This window comes from Temnothorax americanus, unplaced genomic scaffold (assembly GCF_048541705.1).
Source record: "Temnothorax americanus isolate GAGA-0224 unplaced genomic scaffold, ASM4854170v1 Scaffold20, whole genome shotgun sequence".
Lineage (NCBI taxonomy): Eukaryota > Metazoa > Arthropoda > Insecta > Hymenoptera > Formicidae > Temnothorax > Temnothorax americanus.
Genome location: NW_027509339.1, coordinates 1,787,850 through 1,813,057, shown reverse-complemented (window position 1 = coordinate 1,813,057; position 25,208 = coordinate 1,787,850). Strand labels below are relative to the sequence as shown.

The 25,208-nt window shown below is 33.1% G+C and overlaps 1 long non-coding RNA gene across 1 annotated transcript in view; it reads left to right on the top strand.

Moving 5' to 3' along the window:
• LOC143897398 (uncharacterized) overlaps positions 1–25,208 on the top strand; it is a 33,100-nt gene that overhangs the window by 6,260 nt on the left and 1,632 nt on the right. The window lies entirely within an intron of this gene.

Sequence of the window (25,208 nt, the reverse complement as noted above, 5' to 3'; positions counted from 1 at the left end):
TATACATTACTGGATTTTATTCCTCCATATATATAAGTTCTTTTCAATAGTCAGTTAATATACAAAAATATGATTTGCTGATAATACTCGTCGAATAAGTATATACGATTATCCATTGATGTAAAATTTTAAAATTAAGTTATCGAGATACAATAGAGGACGTGTAAGGTGAATAAAATTGTATCGTAATAAAAGTTACATTTGATTAATACGGAGGCAATATGATAATGGCAAACATGATCGCGATAGTCAGAGAAAAGAAGAGAAAAGTGCTCGACATACCACATAGTCGTGAAAAATATCACGTTATGTCTATACCTTCGATAAAAATAAGAGCGACGTTCGCACGAGTGATTTATGATAGGCGAGTCCAACTGTTGCAACATTAGATTAGACTGAAGGTTGCGAGTACTTGCAGTACACTTGCACTTGCGACCCTGTCGCGACATTCGGTTCAACAATATCATTAGCCCCTCGTAGAGATTGCAGAATCTAAAATTACTTTAATTTCACCCTTTGTTGCGAATGAAAAGAGACTGATAAGGATAAGGGGATTGCTGATATCGTATATAACGTATACAAAAGATTTTTTATACTTTCACTATCGTAATTATATATTGATTAATCAAATATTTGCCACTCCCATAATATGTTTATAATTAAGCAGATACATAAATTATAAGATACAAATTGATGATTATGTTATATCTTTCCGTTTTAATTTTTTTTCCCGTTTCTTGTCCAATTTCGTCATCTCGATTGATCAACGAGCATTCAATAAGTCATGTGTTATCCGGCAATTGGAAAAGTATGATAAAATAGAGCTTATAGAAATATATGATATAAATAAAAAAGCGTTTGAAATAAATAAATTATACATTACTGAATACTGAAATATTGAAAGTATAAAGGCCCCCGCACAATGAAAAATATAAGGACGATTAGGACTAAGGAATCAGGAATAAACCTGGTGTGGCATTGATACACGGCTTCCGATAGGTTAAAAATCTGTTGCCTGTGTTATTCCCTGTTTCTGTTGCCTGTGTTTTTCATTGTGGATCGAATTTTATTCCTGATTCCTCAGTCCTAATTGCTAATATCTGTTCCTTGTTCCTTGTATTTTTCATTGTGCGGGGGCCTTAAGGAACTGTCAATCTTTATGCCAGCTAAGAAATGTTAAATGTATGACTCTCCCGTTTCTGAAATTTTGCGAGAATTTAAATCCCGTCAAACATTTTTCTGCATATCTTCTAAATTTATGTCACGGACAATTTGATCTTGATGAAATCAATTGATGTGAAATTTGTGAAACTATGAAGTACAATGTTATTCTTTATTGAAACAATAACGAAAAAACATTTATCAATAATATTCATCAGCGCATTTTTTCGAGGAAAAACCATTCGAAGGATATTTTGCAGAATCGCACTGATGTAGATTTATGTTTGTCTCCAAGATTCAACTCAGTTTATCATTACCGGAAAAGCATTGTTGCACATTATCTCGTCGCTTAATATCTCGACAATAACTTGATAACTATTCTTTTATTAATATGACACAGATAATCATGATTGGATAAACATGATTTACGAGAAAACTCTGTAGTGCACTTTTTGCGCCTAGCAATATAAACACTCTGCCAATTGATTTTGCAGAAAACATTGAAATTACGTTTAAATGGTAGTCACATATCACATCGCTGTCGGCAATAGTTTTTGTCAACATTTCACGCCAATGCGAATCGCGTCTTTAGATCGCAATAGTACTTAACTGTGTTATCGCTCGTATATCTCTACGTCAGTAGCTTCAACAAGAAACATATTTTTCTGTACTCTATAATTGTCGTTCAGAGATCAATTGTTTCTTCCTTCGACGTCATTTCGTTTATCCCATTTTTCTTTTTGCTTTTCCCTCTTTTTTTCTTACTGCGCGATAAAGCACTATTTACGAGGTGAAACATTACCTTCTTGTTGATCATTAACTTAAATGGATTGAAGGTGCGCTGCTTTTCTCGAATCTCGTCAAGGATCTAAAGTTTTGCGGAGTAGAATTTAACTGTACCTGATGACAACTTCAAGAATCACACGAGCATGGGCTAAGTGTATATCTACGTTTCTACGATTGCTGACGCACGTGTTTGACCTGCAGGAACATTTTTTTTTATTTCTCTCTCTCTCTCCATCTCTCTTTATCTCAGCACACACACCCTGGGTAGGTCAGGAACCTACCTAACGTACGCCCATATCACGATTGGCCTTGGATTTCGATTTAACGACTTTCTAATGACACACGTATCGATCGTTTCGTTGTGGATAGACGTCACGTGAAACGTTACTTGCATTTTTGCATTCGCAGAATAGACGGAAGAAAATGGATAACAATATTCAAGTGATTAATAGAGAATAGCTCTTGACTCGAATGTACAAAACTCGGAGACCTCAAATTCTCGCGTCAAAAATTCCAAAACGAAAAAGAAAGTTCTCATAAACGTGAGAACTGAAAGGACTTTCTTTCTGAATAATAAGCGACTGTATGATTTATCGCTGGAGACGCTTTATCTTCATAAATATACGCTAGATATACCGAATCTCTCATTCCCAATTTCTACAGCACATTCTAGGTCAAGAAAAATTTTATTTTATGCAACGCGTATTTGCAAAGATATTTTATGTCGAAAATTTAAAAGTAAGAAAAAATAACGCTTTAATGCCCATTTCTAGCAATGTAGATTAACTTTGATCTCGGTTTAACTTACTTTCTATCTTTTTCTAACTCTAAGGTTCAGTTTCGCCAACATTGATTAACTGGATAAAGATATATACTTTATTTACCCCGAGGGGCCTTAAAGGGCGTTTTTAAAGGGACGTACCCAACCCTATCCCCAACTCATCCATTTCCATTACCATTTCCTTTGGACCAACGGTTTAACGTCTCTTCCGAAAAACGGCGTCGATTAACTGTAACCTTCGAATAAACTCACTCTTCATTTTTTTCTAACTGTCCATCTAGAAAAAGACGAAGAGTGAGTTTAATCGAAAGTTACATTTAATCGACGTTGGTGAAAAACTGGGCCTTTAGAACTAGGAAAAGATGACAGGTAAGTTAAACCAAGATTAAAAGTAATCTGCGTTGATAGAAATGGACATAAGTTAAAGAACACTGAGATTAAATATTTGTGAGACACGCGCGAGATACAAATCCTGCAGAATCTATCCAGACTATTCCAGACACTCGACAAGAAATCGATTGACACTCGACAGGATGTTAATCCTGTTTCGTCTGTCTCTGAAGACGTTTCTATAGTTTCGATTTTGACGAGTCATTTTTGTCGATTAATTGTAAGAAGCGGTGACAACTTGTTACTATCCGCAACGCATAAGCGTCACACAAGTGCGTCTCGTTTCAACGACGCAGCAAGTTAATTAATCATAATTACACTGACGTTAATTTGTGCGCACAAGGTAATTTAATCGAGCGTGCCGATGCAAACGAGACGAATTTGCTTAGCGTTCGATTTGCAATGTATCAATAGCGCACTTTGAAACACAAAAAGAATACAGCAGACTTTCTACGATTAATTTCTGTTTGCAACCATGGTGGAAGGATTTTTCACCATGATCGCAACACTTTGCGCGATGCGATATTATTTTATTTATAAAATTTATTTTCGCGATTATATATATACAACGATATTAATGGTCTTAATTTTCTTTTGTTTTCTGGGTCCGAGAAACAAAAAGAAATATTTATACATATATTTCGATCAAATGGAGAAATTGGCACAAGTCTCTTTTTTATCTTGCAGGAATTGCAAACTCCAAAACAGACCAAAATCGTGGTTCAATTATATACGACATATGTAATCTTATATATTGTTAACTTTGTATCTTGCCATATAGGATATATATATATATATATATATATATGTATATATATATTATATATATATGTATATATATATATATATATATATATGTATATATATATATTTTATATATATATTATATATATATTATATATATATTCATATATATATATATATATATATATATATTTGTATCTTGCCATATAGGACATATTCATATATGGGCGCAATCTCTATACATGTATATTAATTCACCCTACTTCGTCTTCTTTTTCTTGGCTCCACGTGTGCCGAGGATCGTCAAACTAGTTTAAAAACTTGTTTTTTATTTATTGGCAGTTTCGCGCATATTCTAATATCTGTCAAACCGGATTCTCTTCCTCGCGAGACTGCAAACTGCGTATTTTTTTTTTACTTTTTAAGTAAATAATCTTTTTGTGAGGATTCACCGCGGGATTCATGGGAATGCATGGATTTAATACGAGAATTGACAGAGCTCCCTAATTCTCGCATATACTATTTCTGCATTTTTATATTTAAAGAAAATTAAATTACCTCGGTCTACAATTTAATTTTATTAAGGAAGATTAAATCACGTGGCAATAAAGCAATATGTATCGCCTTATAATCGCATTGTGTAATAATTTTATATTTTGTTTATAAGAAATATTTGTAATTATATCTTTATCTAACTAATTACTTTATCTAACTAATTACTTTATCTCGAAGTAAAAATCTCACGTGCTGCGAGGCAATTCGTATATAAGGCCTTAAGGCTCTTATCGGTACTCGCTGCCTGCATGACTGGGCTTTGTATCATATTCATTTTACGGCTGTTCATTAACTGTCAAGGGAAAATAATAGTTTTTGGAACATTTTATAAGTGAGCTAAGTCTAAAGTGTTTTTTTTTTTTCACTTAATATCTTTTATTTGTAAGTGGCATTCAAGGATTCTTAGCGCGTCATTTCTCGCTTCTGACGTTAAGTACCGATCTAACATGGCCGCGGCGAATACCCAGGAGCCTTAATTGGGCAAAGTGCAAATTTCTTTTATAATGTTAAACGTATTATGTCTCGAGTGTGTCTCAAAGCTACAAAGCAATCAGTTTCAAGCATAAATTATCATACATAAAAAAATCTTGAAAAATAAACTATTGTATATTTTAAATCTTTGGGGAAAAGTGTTCTTGGGAAAAATATTTTACCTATAAAAAATATAATATCAGAAAATGGCACCGAGTAGAAAGGAATCTTTAGAAAAAAAGTATTTTAATCTTCGGAAAAAGCTGTTGTATTGTACAATTACGAAGGAGAGATGTATGTACGGCGAGATGTATACGTTTCCACTTTTTTGCGCGAGAGAGATTGGCTCGTTTTATCCAAATCGCTTTAAACTTTTCACGCCACCCCAGAGTATCTCGCTGAAAAAATTCCGCTCGATTAATCCGGTCTGGTGCGTCGACCTGCAACGCGATAATCTGGCTTCAAAACAATATGCATGAAAGCTTTTGAACTGACTAATTGTAACTACAATCACATGAGACATGATAATAGACTTTATCAAAAAGTTAAAGCGCGAAAAATATGTATCTTCACAATTATTATATAAATTATTTTTATTGGAGGGATTAATGAGTCTGTTTTTTTTTCTTATCGAAAGCGCTTGTGAAATATTTCTTTAGCAGCTTGTCAAAATCTTCGAGCGCAAAGACACGCTCAAACTTATTCTTGTCTATGCAACCTATTAAACCAATAAACGAGCTTACGAGGGTCAATAGGTATTTAATGCGTCGATTGACCTCTTAGCGATTCGCTAAGCTGCTTTTCGTCCGCGTTTCTAAAAGTGGAAAGAATTAGATTCGATAATAAGCTACAGTTTTTGTGAATTAGAATCGCAAGGAATGCAAGGATATATAAACTTTTCATCTCTGAAAATTGGTATTTGAAAAACATGCATCAATAACCAGACAATTTTAAAATCTCTCATTCTCTCTCTTTTTCTATAATAGTAAAGTCAAACTTTATTCGATAAATTTCTTTTTCACAAATATTTGATATATTTTTTTTTACTATAGTATACTAATATTTTAATGTTTAAAGCGTCTCGGTACTCTTTTCAACCGTCAATTTGCATCAGAAGAAGAAAATAGAAGTTAACTGATGCAAATGTAATTTCTCTATAATTTTTTTTTGTGTAAATGTATTTTATAGCTCGTTGAGATTAAGATAAAATTCATATTCATAAGACAAAATCAAGAGCGCTATCGGTGGAATACATTTTCGAATACGAGTGATAACGTTTGAAAATTAGCTGGCGACTTTTCGGTTTTCATTACAGTTATAGAGACCTAATATTTGAAAAAGAAATCTGAGTTTTTTTTATCTAACGATAGCACACTGTTCATTAGTGGCGATTGCGATCGTTAATAATGGGGTCAGCGAAATAAGGTCGCAATCGCTTGTGGCGATTTTAGATATGAGGCGTGTGTATAAAGATAATCCGCCATAATCGCCCGTATCATCGAGGCTATACTTGTAAGAGTGCATTAGTATTCAATAGTGACTTCAGTAATAAAAGACATCAGTTATTTCCGGCTGTTTCTTCTCAGAGTCACACATGCGGGACGCATGTCGAAAATTTATTATAGCTCTTGCCGCTTCTTCGATTTCGTTGTCGTATCTGTTTCTAGATTTTCAGATTCTAGAGAGAGAAGGATATTACTTATAAATATCTTATTCAAAGGAAATTAGATGCATCAGATAAATATCAGTGTATGTTGTGTGCATTTTGTATTAGAAGAAATACACGCGTACAAGTCGAGGTACAAGTGTAATTACATTATATCTTAAATATGCAATATATATCAGGCAATTTAATTGTTTAATTGCACATGTATGTTTCTTTCGGGCTTATGTAAACGATAACCCGTGACCTAGCTAGACCCGATATAGCTTAGATCTAATGTCAGCAGCGCTTCCATTTTCCGATAACGGACCCGTAGCGCGATTCTGTAACTCGTTATGCTGTCGTTACGTGCTTATAATGATGATAAAAAAGCTACGCAACGACAACATAACGATAACGATACTGCATATAGCGATTTACAGAGGATCGTTTGTATTTTTAGCAGATCGATTTTAGCATTTTCAATCGCTACGTGTCGCGTCGCTTTTTCTTCTTCAAATATCGGTTTCCGGCGCTAACCACCGGGCTAAAGTTCAAGCGATAAATTCTATCGCCATGCGGTATTCCGCATTTACTCGCGTGCCATGTCATCGTAGGCGTGTTTCTGACGTTCAACGCGTGATTACGAAATAATAGCAATTCAGAGCTGGCACAACGGCTAGGAAATCGAATTAAACACGTAACCTTGCGGTCGATGAAACTATGAGCTTTTCTTTCCTTCTTTATCTTGTGTCACGTGTCGCACATCTCGAGCAATTATTTCTACACGTTGGACACTTGAAAAATATCGAACTCTCATTCCAGCATTTTTTCCGGCATTCTCGCAACACATTTGCGTCTTAAGATTAAAAATTCCCCTTGCAAGTTTGATTGCGCAACTTGCGTCAAGTATTGAAGAAATGTAAACATTCATTTATCGCATAGTTTCTATTTTTACAATAATTAATTCGAAGCGATATGAAGATTGGCAACTTCAGAAGTATTAAAGTTTCATAGAACGTTTAGTTATGTGTGTGCTCAGAATTAACTTTAAGGCTAATCGACAGTGTCAACATATAGCAATTATTGCCACGTGCGGTTCTTTGAAGTATAGATCTTCGCGAGAGTACGTCTCGCTGTACAATGAGACGCAATCATAGGCGGTAAACACTCAAGTGTTAAGCTGAAGTTTCGTGGAGATCGTACGACGCTTTTATCTCTGAAGCAGATTGTTCTGTAACGAACAAACATCTGATCCGCGTCTGGATGGATCCATTATTAATGGCACGAAACGTCATGCCTCACGCGATGCATGTGACACGTTATACATGTACGGTAACATCGTACGATTGGCATGTTATTAGCTACAATGTACAAAATTGTGCAACTCTCGCTCTTGCAATTATTATACGCGTAAATTACCTTATATACAAAACGGAACTTACCGATTGCTTCGACAGTTCTCGAACCTTCGAGCTGCGTGACTCCAGAAACAAGTAACGTGTAATCTTTGTATCTTGGAAATTAGTTTTTTTTACCTCCGTAAGTTTTTTTCCGCGTAATAAGATTTTTCCGCAAAAGAGGTGGATGACGCAAATCGACCGTGGCCACGCGTGGTATAATTGATCGTTTATTAATCGTCTATTACTCGTACGTTGATCGTAATATTTCTAATGGTAATAATTTTTTTCGGAAGTCTGTTAAGAAGCTTGTAAACTTCCGTTACATCGTATAAATAAAGTTGCGTGCTACGCGTGTTACGCGTTTACAGCCGCAATCGATTGACAAGATAATAAAATTATACCTATTCGCGGTATTTAGTCATGTGTTAATTCACACGAAAACAATCATGCTGATCGGCTTAGTTATAAGCTGTTGATTACCATAATTACTCATAGCACGTGAATTCCGCTATACGGAGTCTGTAGAAATTTTTTTGTGCGTTGGTAAATGAGTTATTCCAACGTAACAAACAGCCGTTCTTTCTTTTCTCATTGATCCTTCTGAGGATGGAAATTGCCTTTGACCTCGAAATTTGCCAACGGGATAATGCGATCTTCTAATAACTATTTCTTATATATAGAAAAATCACGGGTCGTTTTTATCATGGACAAAATTATACATTGTAAATATTCCATATTTAATATTTATTATTAAATTTTGCAATATTTTATATGAAATAACATGAACTTATATGAAATAAAGATTCTGCCTAACTCTTGATCTAAAGTACATTTTATTTTGACAAATTTTAATCATCATCCCTTCATTAATTATTCTGTGTTTATGATATTTATACATTTTTCATGTATTTTATTTGAATGATTACACTGTTTAAATAAAAATTGTTGATTTTTTACTTTTGATATCCGTTATTGGCTCCGCCATTTTGAATTTATCTATTTTGACATCAGATTAGTATTCCAGCTATCTTAAAATCCTTCTTTGAGTAACATAATTTAAAAATATTTCATAGATCCTTAATGGTCTATGTAAGTCGCAACTTTGACGCAATAGACTCAATGTTATCGACAAAACTTTAATTCTTTTAAGGGCTAAAAGCCCTAATAACATACTTAATTTTGATTGCAATAAAACTTCTCTAATATGTAAATAGAGTTAAATAGTCATTTTCGCAATTTTAACTGCAAATTTCTCAAAATTCTTATGTGATTTAAACGAGCTTGTATTCAGCGTTCAAAAAACTATGAGACATATATGATTATTCTCGTTTTTTTGCTCGAAAAAAGTAATTTATCGTTTAACAGTATTATAAATGATAGAAATAATTAATTATGTGCATAATTTTTGCACAGCTTGCATATTTGAAACTATTCTTTTATCATAAATCGCATTCGGCGTTATAAAAGTTGATTTGTTAAAGGTTAATATACGGCTTCGCTAATGAGATTAAGCAATATCTTGTTAAGATTTATCACTTATTTAGCAATATCTAGAAATATCTAATTTTCCGTCAAATTGCATTGATTTTTGTAATCACTGCGCCAACGTGCAAATGGAATTTCCGAAGATGCAGTATCGCGCTTTTACTATAATTTGCTTTAGATCCCCGTTCGAGTAATTGCGATTGACGTGTGGGGTCTACGAATAGTCGAAGCACGCATTTCATTGTTGACGACTTCGTATCTTGTTGTTTGAATCGTTTTAATAAGTCTGTTGTCTACATGAGAAAAATAGGTGCGGCTAACAATGACGTAGAATACTTTGTATCGCTCCCTTTATCGTAAAAAGCATAAAAACATTGAGAGCAAACTTATACATGCATGCATTTTCTATTTGTGCAATTAGAATGAGAATAAAACTGCTGAAATAGAACTGCATTTATTTTTTTTATTTTTTTACATTCGATTTAATTTAATCGACCTATTTAATTCATCAAGACGCTATATTATTACTTAATTAAAGCAACGATTAAAATGTCAGCGGATAAGTAAAACCGCGGGTACGTTAAGTGAAGACATAAATATAGAAGCTTATTTTGAAGATGTTGCAAGTTTGAATTTTTTAACGACCTCAGAGTGTCAACTACATCTACATTATCAATTTTAATATATTCATGTAAACATATAGGTGATATAATAAAAACTCATATTTTTCAAATTTTTCATATTTTCGCTTTGGCGCACCTTTCTTTAACTTTGATATGTATATATCTTTTACCTATAAATATGCACGTAAGAACGTGAACAAGCAAAACAAATCAGTCTAGACGTCGTTAATGTAGTACAATGACTCGAATGAGAATAATGCGGATTTTTCTGCCGGTGTTTAACCGGACGTCCGCAAGACGTCCAGAAACTAGATAAACTTCTCGTCTTAATATGCAAATCTTAAGTAGTTTCCGAGTGAATTACTCGCCGGGTTTTATACATGTGATTTCACATTATGTAATGGTGTAAAATTTTATTTCTCGAAAAAGTCGAAGTATCCTCTAAAAGAGCAACATTCCTATTCTCGTTCTGTTGAATAGAACGTCATTTATTGCACCTATTATATCCATTGCTATTATTATGACTTGATTATTCAATTTTTTGCTGAGATTGCGCGCGTAATAATGTGAAAGAATATTGCTTTCAACACAGTAATAAATAATTACTCGCCGGTGTTTACCGTTGCGTAAATTTTATACTCCGGAAAAGTCGAGAAATATCTATCCCGTAGAAGAGCAATAACATTCCTATTCTCATTCTGTTGAATGAGGACATTATTTATCGGACCAATTATAATATTCATTGCTATATGACCCTATTATATCTGATTTTTTTGTCGAGATTGCAAAGTCATATTGTGCTGAAGGCACATTGCCTTCAACACAACATATCACATCAGAATAATCAGGGTTATGTATAATATATTCTGGTGTGGAAAATTCATCTAATTTTTCTAAGTTAATCTGATTTGTTAAGAAAAAGATCGGATCGAAGTCGGAATAAAATTTCAAATTTTTCAAGAGTCCATTGTTGTAACATTCTTTACACGATGATTCTTTTTAACAATCAAAATGTCGACGAACATCATTAACGCGACACGAAACTATAACAGTTAACTTATGGTACACCATAACTTTTTATTACGCGTCAGTTCGAAGTGCGTTGTCTCCTTTCGGTCAGGGAAGTCCCGATTCGAGGTTTATTTTTTTACCACAAGTCGCGCCGACGAGTGGATGCCGCGAATGGATTAGACGTGCGGACTATCCCCTTGTGCGTACACGTCCTCACGGCGCTCACGCATACCGGCAGACGCGACTGCACTTTGAAGCGGGATCGCGCCGGCACGAATACCTGTGCATTCGGAACGAGTCGCATAAACTCCAAGAGAGTTGACGTCGGTCAGTCGAGCTCGTCCGAAGGCCGCCGAGTACGCACCAGGGTGTCCGGGGCTATATAAAGCCGGCCGGCCGGATAGTCCACGCATTCACTCGCAGAGCGTATACGGCACACAGTCGATTCGTTCGAGAGCTTTGAATTCAAGTTTTAAGTCGGCGCGACCATCGTTAATCTCTCTGGTCTCGCGACAGTCGCAGTGAAAAGTGTGCGAATTGTGCCAAGTGCTAACGGATCGGCGATCGCTGGAGGTTCCACCAGCTGCATCTCGAGCGAGCCCTTTCGAGTGTTGAGAAGAAGGAGCAACGCGAGAAATTCGCGGCCAGATTTCGCGCTCAGGGAGGACTCGAGAGGAAGATCGGCATCATGTACACCAATCCGTTTAATCGCAAACACAGCACGATCCGTCAGATGCTGGATCGCCTGCTGGACCCGACGAAGAAGCCTATCCGGAGATCCGAGAGTGTCTGTAGCTCCAGCAGCAACGACAGCTCGAAGGGCAATCATGGATCTTTCGGACGGTACTACACGTTGACGCACAGTCATCGAGGTCATCTCCCGTGGGGCAGGAAGTAATCTCCTGACCGCCGCGAGGAGAATCCTCGCGCTGTTTCTCGCACGGCAAGCTGATTGTCCGTGCCATCGATATTCAAGTTATACGATGTTTAACTTAAGTTACGCACGTATCGCGTGGCGCACTTTCCCGCCGTGCGGATTGCCGGCGGCCGAAGTCCTTCTGGTGGAGCGATTGATCGAGGGAAGAAGCAACGCGGAGTCTGATCTCGCTCACGAACTGAATTTCGCTCATAAAACGTGGCTTCCGGCGGCGATTCGTCGCTTCTCGACCCACGCCAACAACGCGGTCATTCGAGAGGAAGAAAAGTCGGAAGATTAGCAATTAAGTACGAGATGACACAAAAATAGCGTCATTGGAAGAATCGGGGAGAGGCTCGAAGGCCACCGTCAGGAATTTTTGAAGCGACCATAGGAATCCGGAGATGGCCGTTAATCGTGTGCAATCGGACCTCTGCAAATTAGTTGAAGAGACATTCTTTTCGATGTTAAAAGAAACAGCAGAGAAACGGCTTTCTGTTCTCGTATTGTCTACTGGACCCTTTCACACTACAGCTCATGACCTGGACCCATCGTCGTCGACCTCCCGCAGTCCCATTCTTAGTTCGAACCCTAAGATTCGTCAGAATGTCTACGGCTCTGAAGGATAAATTCCTCTCGCCGGCCGACAACCGTCAATTTTAGGCCCACTAGTCAAAACCAGTATTAGCTATCAACCGTCATGGGATTGACATTTACACAATATCGCACACACATCAACCATTCTCATATAATTTATATTTCGATCGTTTTGTACGATAGTTTGAATAAATACCAAATATTTTGTAAAATATCTTTGTTTGAAAAATGATTTATAATTCCTAATCGCACGTCCTTACCCCTCCCGTCTCTCTGACCCGCGGCGATTCAGAGATCGCCATTAGACTCTTCCACGTTCTTATTGTTAACGTCAAATAATGTGATTAATTATAGCAGCTTGCGTATGTTACGTGGATATCTCGATTAACTAAGAAAAAGTATTGCAGTACAGTCTTAGACGCGATTAGAGATTATCGTCATCATCGAACCGATATCTAATTCCGTAATCGAGGACGCGCAATTATCGAAAGGCGTTGAAAAATCTTTATATCTTACAGGTAACAACTTATAATCGCAATCCGATCGTAATATTAATCAAATTTTATTACTTTTGCTTTTACTTTTATTATTCATTAATGATGTGAGATATTTTGATGTCATCAGGAACGTCTTTGTTGAAAAAAGTTCTCATACTTGACATTCTTGCTGCAGTATTATAAATTTAAATTACTTGTCATTATACAAAATTTTGAGGCATTCTTCATTAATAAGAATAAGAAGATAAAAAAAGAACACGTAAAAAATCAAAACACTACTCCAGTCCGGATTATAGGACGCTGTTACATATGTATAAATTTGATCTTTAAATCTGCGACTTTTCGTTTATGAGTAACCTTATTCGACATTTCGCTGCGTTAAATTATGTCGGTAAACTAGAATCGACTGTGCATGATATCTTTCTTTCTTAAATTAAACTCTGTTTTTGTTTTTTTCATTGTTTACGTTTATGTTGTGATCTATGTGCATATGCATGTCAGCTTATTACGTATATATAGTTAATAACAGTATTGTGCGTTCGATTTAATCAGATAAACCGGAATATACATAGACGCGCTTTTTCCAATTATAATCTCGGCTATTAGAAATTAAATCTCATAAAACTCCGTTCTAAGTATACATTGACGTAGGTTTCTCGTCAGAGAATTTTCAGGTACCTAAATATCTCGCACACTTATAGCGCAGGTTTTTCCGTTCCAGTTTTCATTATAAATATCTCGCGTCTATCATACAGGTTTTCCCGGTCCAATTTTCAGACAAATATCGTGCCGGCATAACACGCAATATCATTGGATTATTTTGACAGTCTTGGATATAAACGCGCATGATAATTTATTTACACGAAAATTTATGTGTAAATCTGTCGGTTGCATTATTTATCGCGAGTCACGCCACGTGATACGGTTTTATTTTGGCGAAATGCGATACAAACTGAAAGCAAATATTTTGATGAAATATATATTATCGTATAATTTTGACTGCGTCATTTGCTACATTTTTTAATTCAGTTGAAATTCAATTTCTAATTTAATTAAGGAAGTATTTTTGAATTTACAAAAATGCAGCTATAAAATATGATTATCTAATTATCTCGACTTTTGTATAATTCACGTTATCGTTCCTTTTTATTGTACCTTTCATTATTTTTAACATTCTTTTTAAGGTATTTTGTATTATTTCCTGCACTCTTATTTATATACAATTAATTTGATTATAAATTACTAGAAATGAAGAGATTGTATACATTTTATAATCCTATATATCATCTTGATTACCTCAATCGGAAGTGATCGCATCGCAATTCGCAAGTTCAAAGTCTGATGTCTGAGACAATCGGTATAAGGTGTTACGTAGAGGCTCATCTGATGCTGCATGAAAACATGCCGGTCGGCCTTGCAATCGAAAGGAACGCAATAGTCTAGGCCTAGGGTAAAAGGGGGAAGAGACATGGTGGAAGTAATCCACCATGGAAGAGAGCGATTGCTTTGGTTGGAGTTTGATCTATCGGTTATATATATCGTACTTGAAGGACTTGAATACAAATAAAGATGCAGTTTGCATATTTGTTTGGATTGCGAATGTATAATTGTAAGTCGATTGTAACGCGCGACATTATAATTTATTATTCAAAACGATACAGTTCATCGGTTCAATTAACAAGCCGATGAACACGCGTTCACGTGCGGATCTTATCTTCAGACAGATAAAAGCGGGAAACGAGATAATTATTCAATCGCATAGTTAACGATGCTCAGTCAATCGCGATAACCTTCATTATATTTATTTTTATATAACATTATTTTTATTAATCCGTTCTCTATCTCGTGGAGATTATATAAAAGAAGAATGTGTGGATTACTGTAATTGACCATACAATTTAACAATTTAACAAAATATTTTACAAAGTTTTTAATGAAAAGTGAATTAGAAACATTCTCCCCGAATGCACTTATTTTTAATCAATTGCTATGAGGGATAGTTGATTATATTTCTAAATTTATTCAATATTTTTAAATTATACACACACACACACACACACACACACACACACACACACACACACACGATGAATTATGTGAAAAATAAACAAACATTTTATTCTTGCCGTCAATTTTGTGCGAAAACGCCCTATAATAAATATCCAAGCACTTATTCTTTATCTTATTTATTTCTTACATGATAATTCGATATAAGTTAACCCAAGTTAACCTGTGAGTATTCTTCTCTTTAACTTATCTTGAGAATTATCTATATATATATATATATATATATATATATATATATATATATTCGTATTTTCAGACGTTGAATTAAAAGTATTTTTTTATTCGTATTTCATTATTTGTCACGTCATTGCGCACAGAATAGTGTGTGATTAGATATAAGATTAGGTAAAGTAAATTGTGCTTAGAATTTACGGCGCGATTAATTAGTAATATTAAGTTTGATATATCTGTTTATCATGCTAGTAAATCCTTTATGAACAAAAAAAAATCGTGTAGTAATATAAACAAATTTAGTAATTCTAATATCGGAAAGCTTTTGATATTATCAATTGTTTATACATTAATATTTTATTTGGAACTTATATAATATTCAGCGTTTTTTTTTTTTTATATTTCATAGCGGTTAGCAAATATCTGAATATGACGTTTGTTCGTATGAATACACCGTGCTTACACAAGCGCCGCACTATCAATTAAAAAAAATTTTTTTGCTAAAAAAATAGTTTAAAGTCTTAAAATTAATGTGCAAAAAGTTCCAAGTGGATATTCAAAATATTCTTCGAGTTTGACGCATATTCGTATACCTAACGTGCAGGTAAATATGCGAACGGATCGAGCGGCACGGCGTTCTATCTGTACAATTAAAGAAAACCGAATTGAATGACGAAGGTCTAGATTATCCTTGGAGAATGCTGCCCATAAAAAGGAAGGTCCATTGTATGGAGCAGGTATCGATCAGGGCTGACGTTAAGGGCGCTATGCAAACGGTGCGAGATGCGGGGCGGTTAGGTAGATCGGCCCCGGATTAACCACGACCGAATTCGCTATACGGCAAATATTATACACATATCTCTATCCCAGCCAAGCCTACGATAGCCAATCGGAACGCCCGATAAGCTTGTCTGTGTGCAAAAACAAAAGTGGAGATTTATTACTTATATATGTATAATGTTCAAAATTAAAATTAATTAAGTATTATTTCGTTCTTATATATCGCAAGAAAAACTGCCAAGCATAGCAATCAGACTGATTTCAGTATAATTGATGCCTCGCAGTAAAAGCAGTATGTTTTTATTTTTTTAATAAGAAATATATGTATATATGTATGTAACATATTTCAATAAGAATTATATGATATAAATGTAAACTTTGCTTTTTAATTTGCACCCGGCCCCGCTCAGATTAGAACCGGTCCTGATATCGATAATTAGCGGTAAGATAAAAAAATTTATGATATAACTGAAAAAACAAGTCAAATTTTAAACGCATTTTTCTCGAAACCATGTTTTGACTGACGATTTTGTTGGTAACATTTTTAGTTTAAGAACTACAATGAAAATTTGTGTGCCAAAAATTATGAAAAAATTTAAATACTTTTTTTCCATTAGTTTTTAAGAAAACGAAGCTTGGAAGGCAGTAAAATATAATTAATGAAAAAATTGATTTTTCTGTTTTATGACAATTAAAATGGCGGAATCATGTAAAAAAAAACACGTTTTATACAATTTATTCTATCTCCTTCAAATCTTAATATTTTTAAATAAAATTTAAAATTTTAGAAAACTAAAAATATGTATTAATCAACTGTCAAACATGAAATAAATCGCATTTTTACTTTTTTTGCATATCTAAGCTTAAAAGACCTTCACTTTTTAGGCTGACCAAAGTATGATAACCCCTTAAATCTCAAATGGGCGGGTAATTGCGCATATCGCTTCGAATTTCGTCTTGTTATACTATACGTACCGTGATTGCAACAAGTGTTAAAAAAATCAAACGGGCACAGTAACAATTGTGCCGCAACCAACAACGTAGAACTACGTCTACTGTCACTGTTTCATGTTAAAGTATTCAGCGAAGGACAGTTGACGTAGCCCTACATCAACTGTCCTTCGCTGAATACTTTAACATAAACTAGTGACAGTGGACGTAGTTCTATACGTTGTTGGCTGCAACTGTGCCCGTTTGATTTTTATTATATTGGCAATTTTTTTCTAATTCTATTATGTTCTTCAATCTTTTCTACCCCTATTTCATATATGTATAATTCTTTAAAATTTGGTTGATTAGTTCTTGAGTCATATAAGCAAAAAAAAATGTGCAAATTTCTAATTTGCACATTTTTTTATTATATTGGTAATTTTTTTCTAATTCTATTATATTCTTCAGTTTTTTCTATTCCTATTTCATATATGTAAAAATCGGAGCATTAGAAAAAAAATTATAAATTATTACTTTGCAATATTTGCAGACGGTAATTGTCTCTTTGATTTGAATTTAAATATATCTTATATGCGCTTGAATTTCTTTTAATTTAATATGATGGATATGTAATTAGCTTACCTACTATTTTTGGAAGGGAATATACAGTAATGTGCAAATGGACGGATCGAATAATTCTGGTATAGGAAAGCTTCGTGATATATTAGGGAGTTTTTGCAATTTTAAGAAAAAAAAAAGATATGTCAAATCAACACTGGTATACTTGTATATACGCAAGAATATGCAATCTTCTTATAAGAATTTCAACTTTTTATTTCAACTCTTTTTTCTTGATTGAATCATATAAAACTTAACTATACATATAAATGACTTCAAGCAAGTTTTCTTAGTTTAACGCAATATAATCTCATTTCAAAATTATACATTCTCATGCGTATATACAAGTATATACAAGTGTTTGCGTATATACAATAAGTATACAATATTTGTCACTTTTTTTTCTGTGTACAGTAAACGTATCTGAATTATATAATTACTTTCACCGTCTAAATTCACGTTATCGATCGAAAGGCGAAACTGCACATGCACATCATATGTTCACCGTAGTTCTTTTCAAATTAACGTCCGTTGTTATTTTTAAGAGAATAAGGATCACGGTTACCGTCGACGTCATGATTACCGTAACGAAATCCCTAATGTAAATTTAGACGGTGAACGTATCTGTATAATTTATTGTCATTTACTGTATCTGAAAAACGGTATTGCAAAAACTCCCTATTATCAGTCGTTTCGTTTATACATTAATAATTCATGTGGAACGCAAGGAATAAAATATTCGGCGTACGTGGTATTTCTCATATTTCGTAGCAGCACGCGCTCGTTTACACCAGAGGGTCGCCGGTGTCGCCGCGCTATCGGCTATCATTCGCGCTTCGGATCTCGAGCTGGCAATCGTGCGTATTTCATCACGTTATTCGGTGGAATGAAATGGAATGTTATCGCGACAAATGTTAAAAGATATGCCAAGTACGATTATTCTCTACGATTATTTAGAACTATTGATTATCCCGCTCGCGCAATTAATCGAGTCCGACGATTACTCGTATAAACGTATCGAAGCGATTTGCCGAAGCGGGTGCTTTGCATGATTTATTCATTCTACAGTATGTAGAATGTATATAGAAATTACTGTAGAAATTGAAATAAAATATTAAGAAAAAGGAATTATAAATTATTACTTTGCAATATTTGCGGCTATATAATTATCTCTTTGATCATTTAAAATTTGAATACCTTTTATATCGCGCTTGAATTTCTTTTAATTTGATAATTAGCTTACCATTTTTAGACAGAGAATGTGTAGTAATACGCACAAATACGCAGACAAGTCAGAGTAGTGCTATATATATAGTATCGGAAAGTAATATTATACTTTCGTACATTAATAATTCTTGGAACGCGAAAAATATAATATTCAATATATACGTAGTATTTCCCATGAATATTTCATAGCGGCTGGTGTACGCTCGATGTTTGTTGTTTATAAGCGATACGGCACGCTATGTTACACATAGGGCGTTACCGCGCTCTCATTCAGATTTTGATCCGGTTATCGCACTGTAGTATAAGTTGTATAACTTTTCGAAAAGTAAGCATTTTTACGATATTAACTAATAGTTTAATCAATTCTCACGTTTTGTGCATAATAAAGCATGCCATTTGCATGTAATCCCATTTCTTCCTTGTTATTCTCCGTCGGAACTCTATAATAGCAAGTTCTTGTACGAAGTGTTTTAACGTGTCAGAATTAATCGATAGTCTCGCAAGTGAATGTTATGAAGAAGCAACGAAAGAATTTGAAAAGCAAACAGGAGGCCCCTGGGAGACATCGAATTATTCGGGGCGAGACAACTATAAGATGAGTATTTTATTACTTAATATATTAAATTACATCGACTTAACTGGCCACATTTAAAACAAATCACTAATGAGTTGTAATGAGTAATTATAGCGATTTGTTTTAATTGTGGCCAGTTAAGTCGATGTATGTAATTGAAATATATTTGTTAATCATCACTGGCAAGTTACGAAATTGTTTGTTTTTATTACTTATTTATTATTTATTACGGAATTAATTTTTTTTTAATTACATAATTAATTAATTATCATATATATTCTTACTGTAAAAAAATAAATAAATAATTCAGTGCATGCAATAATCATTCTTTGAAATATTGATTACTTTATATATAGGCACTGTTATAAATTGGATTTTATGTCTGGATTTTACAGATCAATAGTGTTACAACTCCGCTGTTGTACATCGTGTATTGGTGAGTGTGGAATTATTCTTTATTTTATATAATCCGAGGCGATATATAGATTTATGAAAATCATAAATATAAAATATAATTAAAATTTTGTAAGATTATTGAAAGAGTATTATAGATAATTACATCTCATAGATCCATTGTCTCAATCAAACGGATGGACTAGAGAACAAATTAGATTTAATATTTCATTCTGATATGCCATTAAGTTTATTGTACATATAAGTATAATGCACGTACACTTATACAGATATACATATACAGATAATATTTTTAGGAAACGCAATTGAGAGAACTCTATAAGAATATGGAATATTTTTTAATATTGTTATTTTGACAATTTTTTTTAAAAGCAAGCAGCATATTGTCCTTGATTAAATTTCATTGTTGAGATAAAAAATAATGAAGAAAAAGTAAAATAAAGCCGTAACAAGTATAAAGAACTGAACAGTTTTAGAAAATATAAAACTTTTATATTAATTTCGTTGTAGTGCGTTCATATTTCATGAACAATGGAAATTGGAGCAAAATATTACATATTTTGTGTTTTATATGTCATATAAAAATTAATTAATAACATAATAAGAAAAAATTTGTAATGTTTAGTTATATATTTTATTTTCCTTTTTATTTCTTCTCCAAATATAGATTTAATAGAATATAAGATCTGCGTTTGGCCTCTCTGTATCTTTTTTCAGGAATAAATATTGCATAAGTCGATGAAAGAAAATAATACTTAGAAATTTTTTAATGTGTCATTAACTAAATACTAAATTAAATAAAATTTAATATTAAATAAAAGAAATATTTGACAATTACTTAACATATTTTAATTAATTTATTTTAAAAAAATGCGCTAATGATTATTATAATCTATTTACTTTTAAGGTCAGTTTTACCCGATTCTTTCATAATTTATCTATCTGTATATTTATTGATAAATTTTATATCACGTTGTACAAAATTAATTGATTTAAGATGAAATAAATATTTTATTATGGAAAAAAAATAATTTTTAATATTTCGTATTAAATACAATACGAAAATTGTATATTGCTCTTAAAGAAGGCATGTAAGAGATTGAATTGTTACCGCTTTATTGCCATGCTGATTAATTCTCTCATTGCGCTTATTTCGCAAGCATCTGTCATCGCATATTTTAACAGTTTTATGTATCAAGGGGTTAATAGTGTAATGTAATAGCAATAGTATAATAGGTCTGTTTTCTATTTTGCTGCACTGCTGAACACGTGCACACTGCAGTAAGTTAGAGTGAAACAAAATATAGATACTTGTCCCTCTCTAGCTTATTGCACTATTATAGTTCGGCAGTGCAGCAATAGAAAACAGATCTAATATTAAAGCTAATTAGCGCGCGCGTACTGCGCGTCTGTGTAATAATAAAAAATAATAAAAATGCAAAAAAATTGGGTGGTAACGTCCCAAGCGGTCATCCATCCAAGTACTAACCGTGCTCAACGTTGCTTGACTTCAGTGATCGGACGAGAACTTTTTTTTTAACGAGGATAATTTATATTAAATCAAATATATATATACATTATATTACTATATACATTGTAGTTCCTGCCTATTTAGCTTAACTTACTTTTTCAATTAAGTACAAGTTTATCTTATGTCCATCTCCGGTACTATATACTTTATTCTCATTGCATTATATACCTATCCTTTGTAATATATTTTGTAGGAAAAACATTTAAAAAATAACCTACTTATCTAACGAGAACTGGTACATTACAACCTGATATGAACGTTACCCTGATATGTCAGTTATCCATAATCAGTTTTATAGTACAATTCTGTTCCAAAATTTTACTTTTTTTTATATGTATAGAAATAAATGTCTTAAAAATCGTTAACTGATTAATCAATGCGTACGATCAGAAAACCATTCAATACTTTTTTTTTTTTTCATTATTTTGCTCTTAAAGAAGGCATGTAAGAGATTGAATCGTTGCCGCTTTTCCGCGATGCTGATTGATTCTCTTACTGTGCTTACTTCGTGAGCATTTGTCATCGTATATTTTGACAGTTGTTGTGCGTGTATCAAGGGGTTAAACCCTCGGTTGTGACACGAGGTCAAAATGACCCCAACCAATTTTCAAACAGCTGCATGCTTTTCAAAAACTAACAGTTTAAGTGGATCTCAAAAAATTCTAGAATTAAGTTTAAACATTGTAGAATGTATTCTCATTATAAAAAATTAACTTTTTGAGTAGCATCATGTTCAAAAGAATTTTTTTTTTTTATATGTTCAAAAAAAGGAGGTGTAACAACCGAGGATTAATAATGTAATGGTAATAGTATAATATTAAAGCTAAGTAGCGCGAGCGAAGTGCGCGTCTGTGATGTCTAATAACTATATTATAAAAAGTAAAAAAAGATCACATATTAAAGAATTATTGAAAAATATCTCACTAACTTCAGATAAATTAAATCTTAATATAGTAGATGAGTCAATCGTACGTGAATATATATAATATCTGTTCTTATAAAGAAAATAATTTAGTCTGGTACCATCAATGAGAAACTATAGTTAGCCGAAATTAGGGTCCATGTAGGGCCAATTGCAGGTATTTTTAGACGACACGATATCGCCGATAGCCGAGATAAATTATTCATGATCCTCCGCGCATAATTTTTCCAACGAATATTTTTACACCACGCAACGCAGCACGGCTAAAAGTAGGCTGAAATTAATTTATATTCACTGCGTGGTATCCCTACTTCCATGTTTGTTTCTTACAGGCTGCACATGCTAATTGTGTTCCGCCGAAATTTCTCGCTCGTGATCCACGATTTAACGAAATCGAGATTTATTGTAAGATTTAGAGTTTTTTTTAATTAATAAAACACATGTCGATACACAGAAACATAACGATCAGCAATTATAGCATTGCATATTAAAAATTTTTGATGAAAAAAAATCTTAGGTGTCGATACAGACGCATTGATTATATTATCTTCAATAAACGTATTCTAATTACCTTAATAGATTCAATGATCTTTATTATTCAATAATTATATTGTTTTATCTGATCAGGATTTCACAATTTGTTTTATATATACCAGCAAGATTTATAGATATAGCGTATCTGATTATATAGCACGTTAATTGGATAATTTAAAGAATAATAAACAAAAGTCGTTTTTGTTCGACCCAACTGGCCAAATAATTAATATATTTAAAATTCACAACGTTTCAACCGCAATTTGAGGATGCATAGCTTGATGAATCACTTGAGAAGGACCGAAATTGCGGTTGAAACGTTGTGAATTTTAAATATATTAATTATTTGGCCAGTTGGGTCGAACAAAAACGACTTTTGTTTAGTATTTATTTACTGGCAAAGGAAGCTTCTTATTTTGTTAAAGAGTAATGTGCGATGTCTAATAATATTTTGCATCACGCACGCAAATCTATATAAGATTTATCTTATAGCAGAAAAATAATGCAATATTCCTATAAATATACAATGTTCCCATAAATATGAAAGAAAGAATCCAGATCAAGCAAGTGTGAACACGTTCGCACTTATTAAAGCAAACCGTTTATTTGTTCACTTGTTAAACGAAAAACAATCATTGAAATACAATTTTGCAATAATCCTTTTTAAATTAACTTGTTTTAACAAATAAATGTTATTTGCTCCGTTTGCTTTATAGATAGGGCAAAAAAATAGGAGATACCTTTTTTTATTAATTTTATCACAAGTTACATTATCACAATAGCAAAAAAATCACTTTTTTAATTTAATAGAACGTCATTGGTTCACACATTAACTGGTTAGCTTCATACTTTTTTTTAGTAGCACGGGAGATTTTATTCTTTTTAAGTGAATAATTTTTCGGATTACTTTTTGGCAAAGCAAGGCATTTTTTTATTGGTTTCTTGACTTTTTTCTCATTTTTAGCTCCAATTTTAATAAAGTAAAAACTACAGAAAACATGTGGGGCAGAACGGAATAATACCCTACAGTCTTATTTTTAGATTAAGTGGTCGTGACAGGATAAAACTTAAAGACAAAAACACAGGGTTAGAAGTAAATGAAGTATATTATAACATAGTATACACAGAAATTATTTACAAGTAATTATCTCTCTCTCTCTCTTTCTCTCTCTCTCGCATGAGATGAAAGAAGTAATATTGTGGCAAAAACATAACAATATGATGCTACATTTAAGGCTTCAGGAATGACTACTAACTGCCGTCTGGGAGTAGACAACTCTTTACTAACGTAGTTTCGAGAAATTCCCGCAAATTATATCGTTAGATGGTAGAAATAAAAGGCCTGTTCGCACGGTTTATCTTTTCTCTGTTTCTTTTCACGTTAGAGAGAAAAAAATAGAAAGATGAACTGTGCAAGAAGTTTAGCTAAAACGAACAGGCCTAAAGGACTGTTCTGTCCCACGTTTTCCTATAATTATATAACATGTGACGATCAAGTACCTACGAATAATTTTCTAGAACTTTTAATTGCGTCTTATGATCATCGGACAAAAAGTAATGATTAATCAATCAATGCAATCATTCACTGTGTTATATGCTTTTATGTAATGTGAAATTTGCAATTGAAATCTGTCTTAAGTAATCTATAAGTATTTTTCCAGAATAATTAATTACTTTTTAACAACAGCTTCTGGCTTTTTTTATACCATAAATCTACAATTCTACATGTATATATAAATCTACATATCTTTCAATCTGAAATTAATTTCAGTTAATATTTATTAAGTAACCAGTACAGGCTGTTTAAAAGTCGTCTTGCGAGAGATTTGGTTAAACATATAAAAAATATAAAATATTGATTGCGTGATAAAAATTATGTAAATTAAGGCAAGAAATATTAAATGTACTTTACCGCTTTGTTATTTAAATTATAAACTAACTTTGTTATTTTAATTTATGAATATCAAGGAAAAATCCCCGGAGACAGAGCCAGGCTATCATTAAAACGTGATTGATTGTTTTGGAAAATTCCTGAGGAATATTACCGAGAAATATCGATAGTTTTGTTCGATTCGAATTTTAATTCTAAAGATTCCTTCACTGACGTAGTATCGATGAGTCTGCATTTAATGAAACATAATTTTAGGTCAATAGCAGTAGATTTCTGACGTTAGCACTCTTATAATTACATATTATACAACCGTATTCTACATAAACACAAATCTCGTAACTTGTTTCTTTTAAAGTTTTTTTCATTCATACGGAAATTTACGTTTCCACTTATACAAGCTATGCATTCAGTATCTGTGAAAGATATAAGTACATATTATATTTTAGAAGGAGTTGTTATAACTAATTTTTTACACAAATTTAAAGTG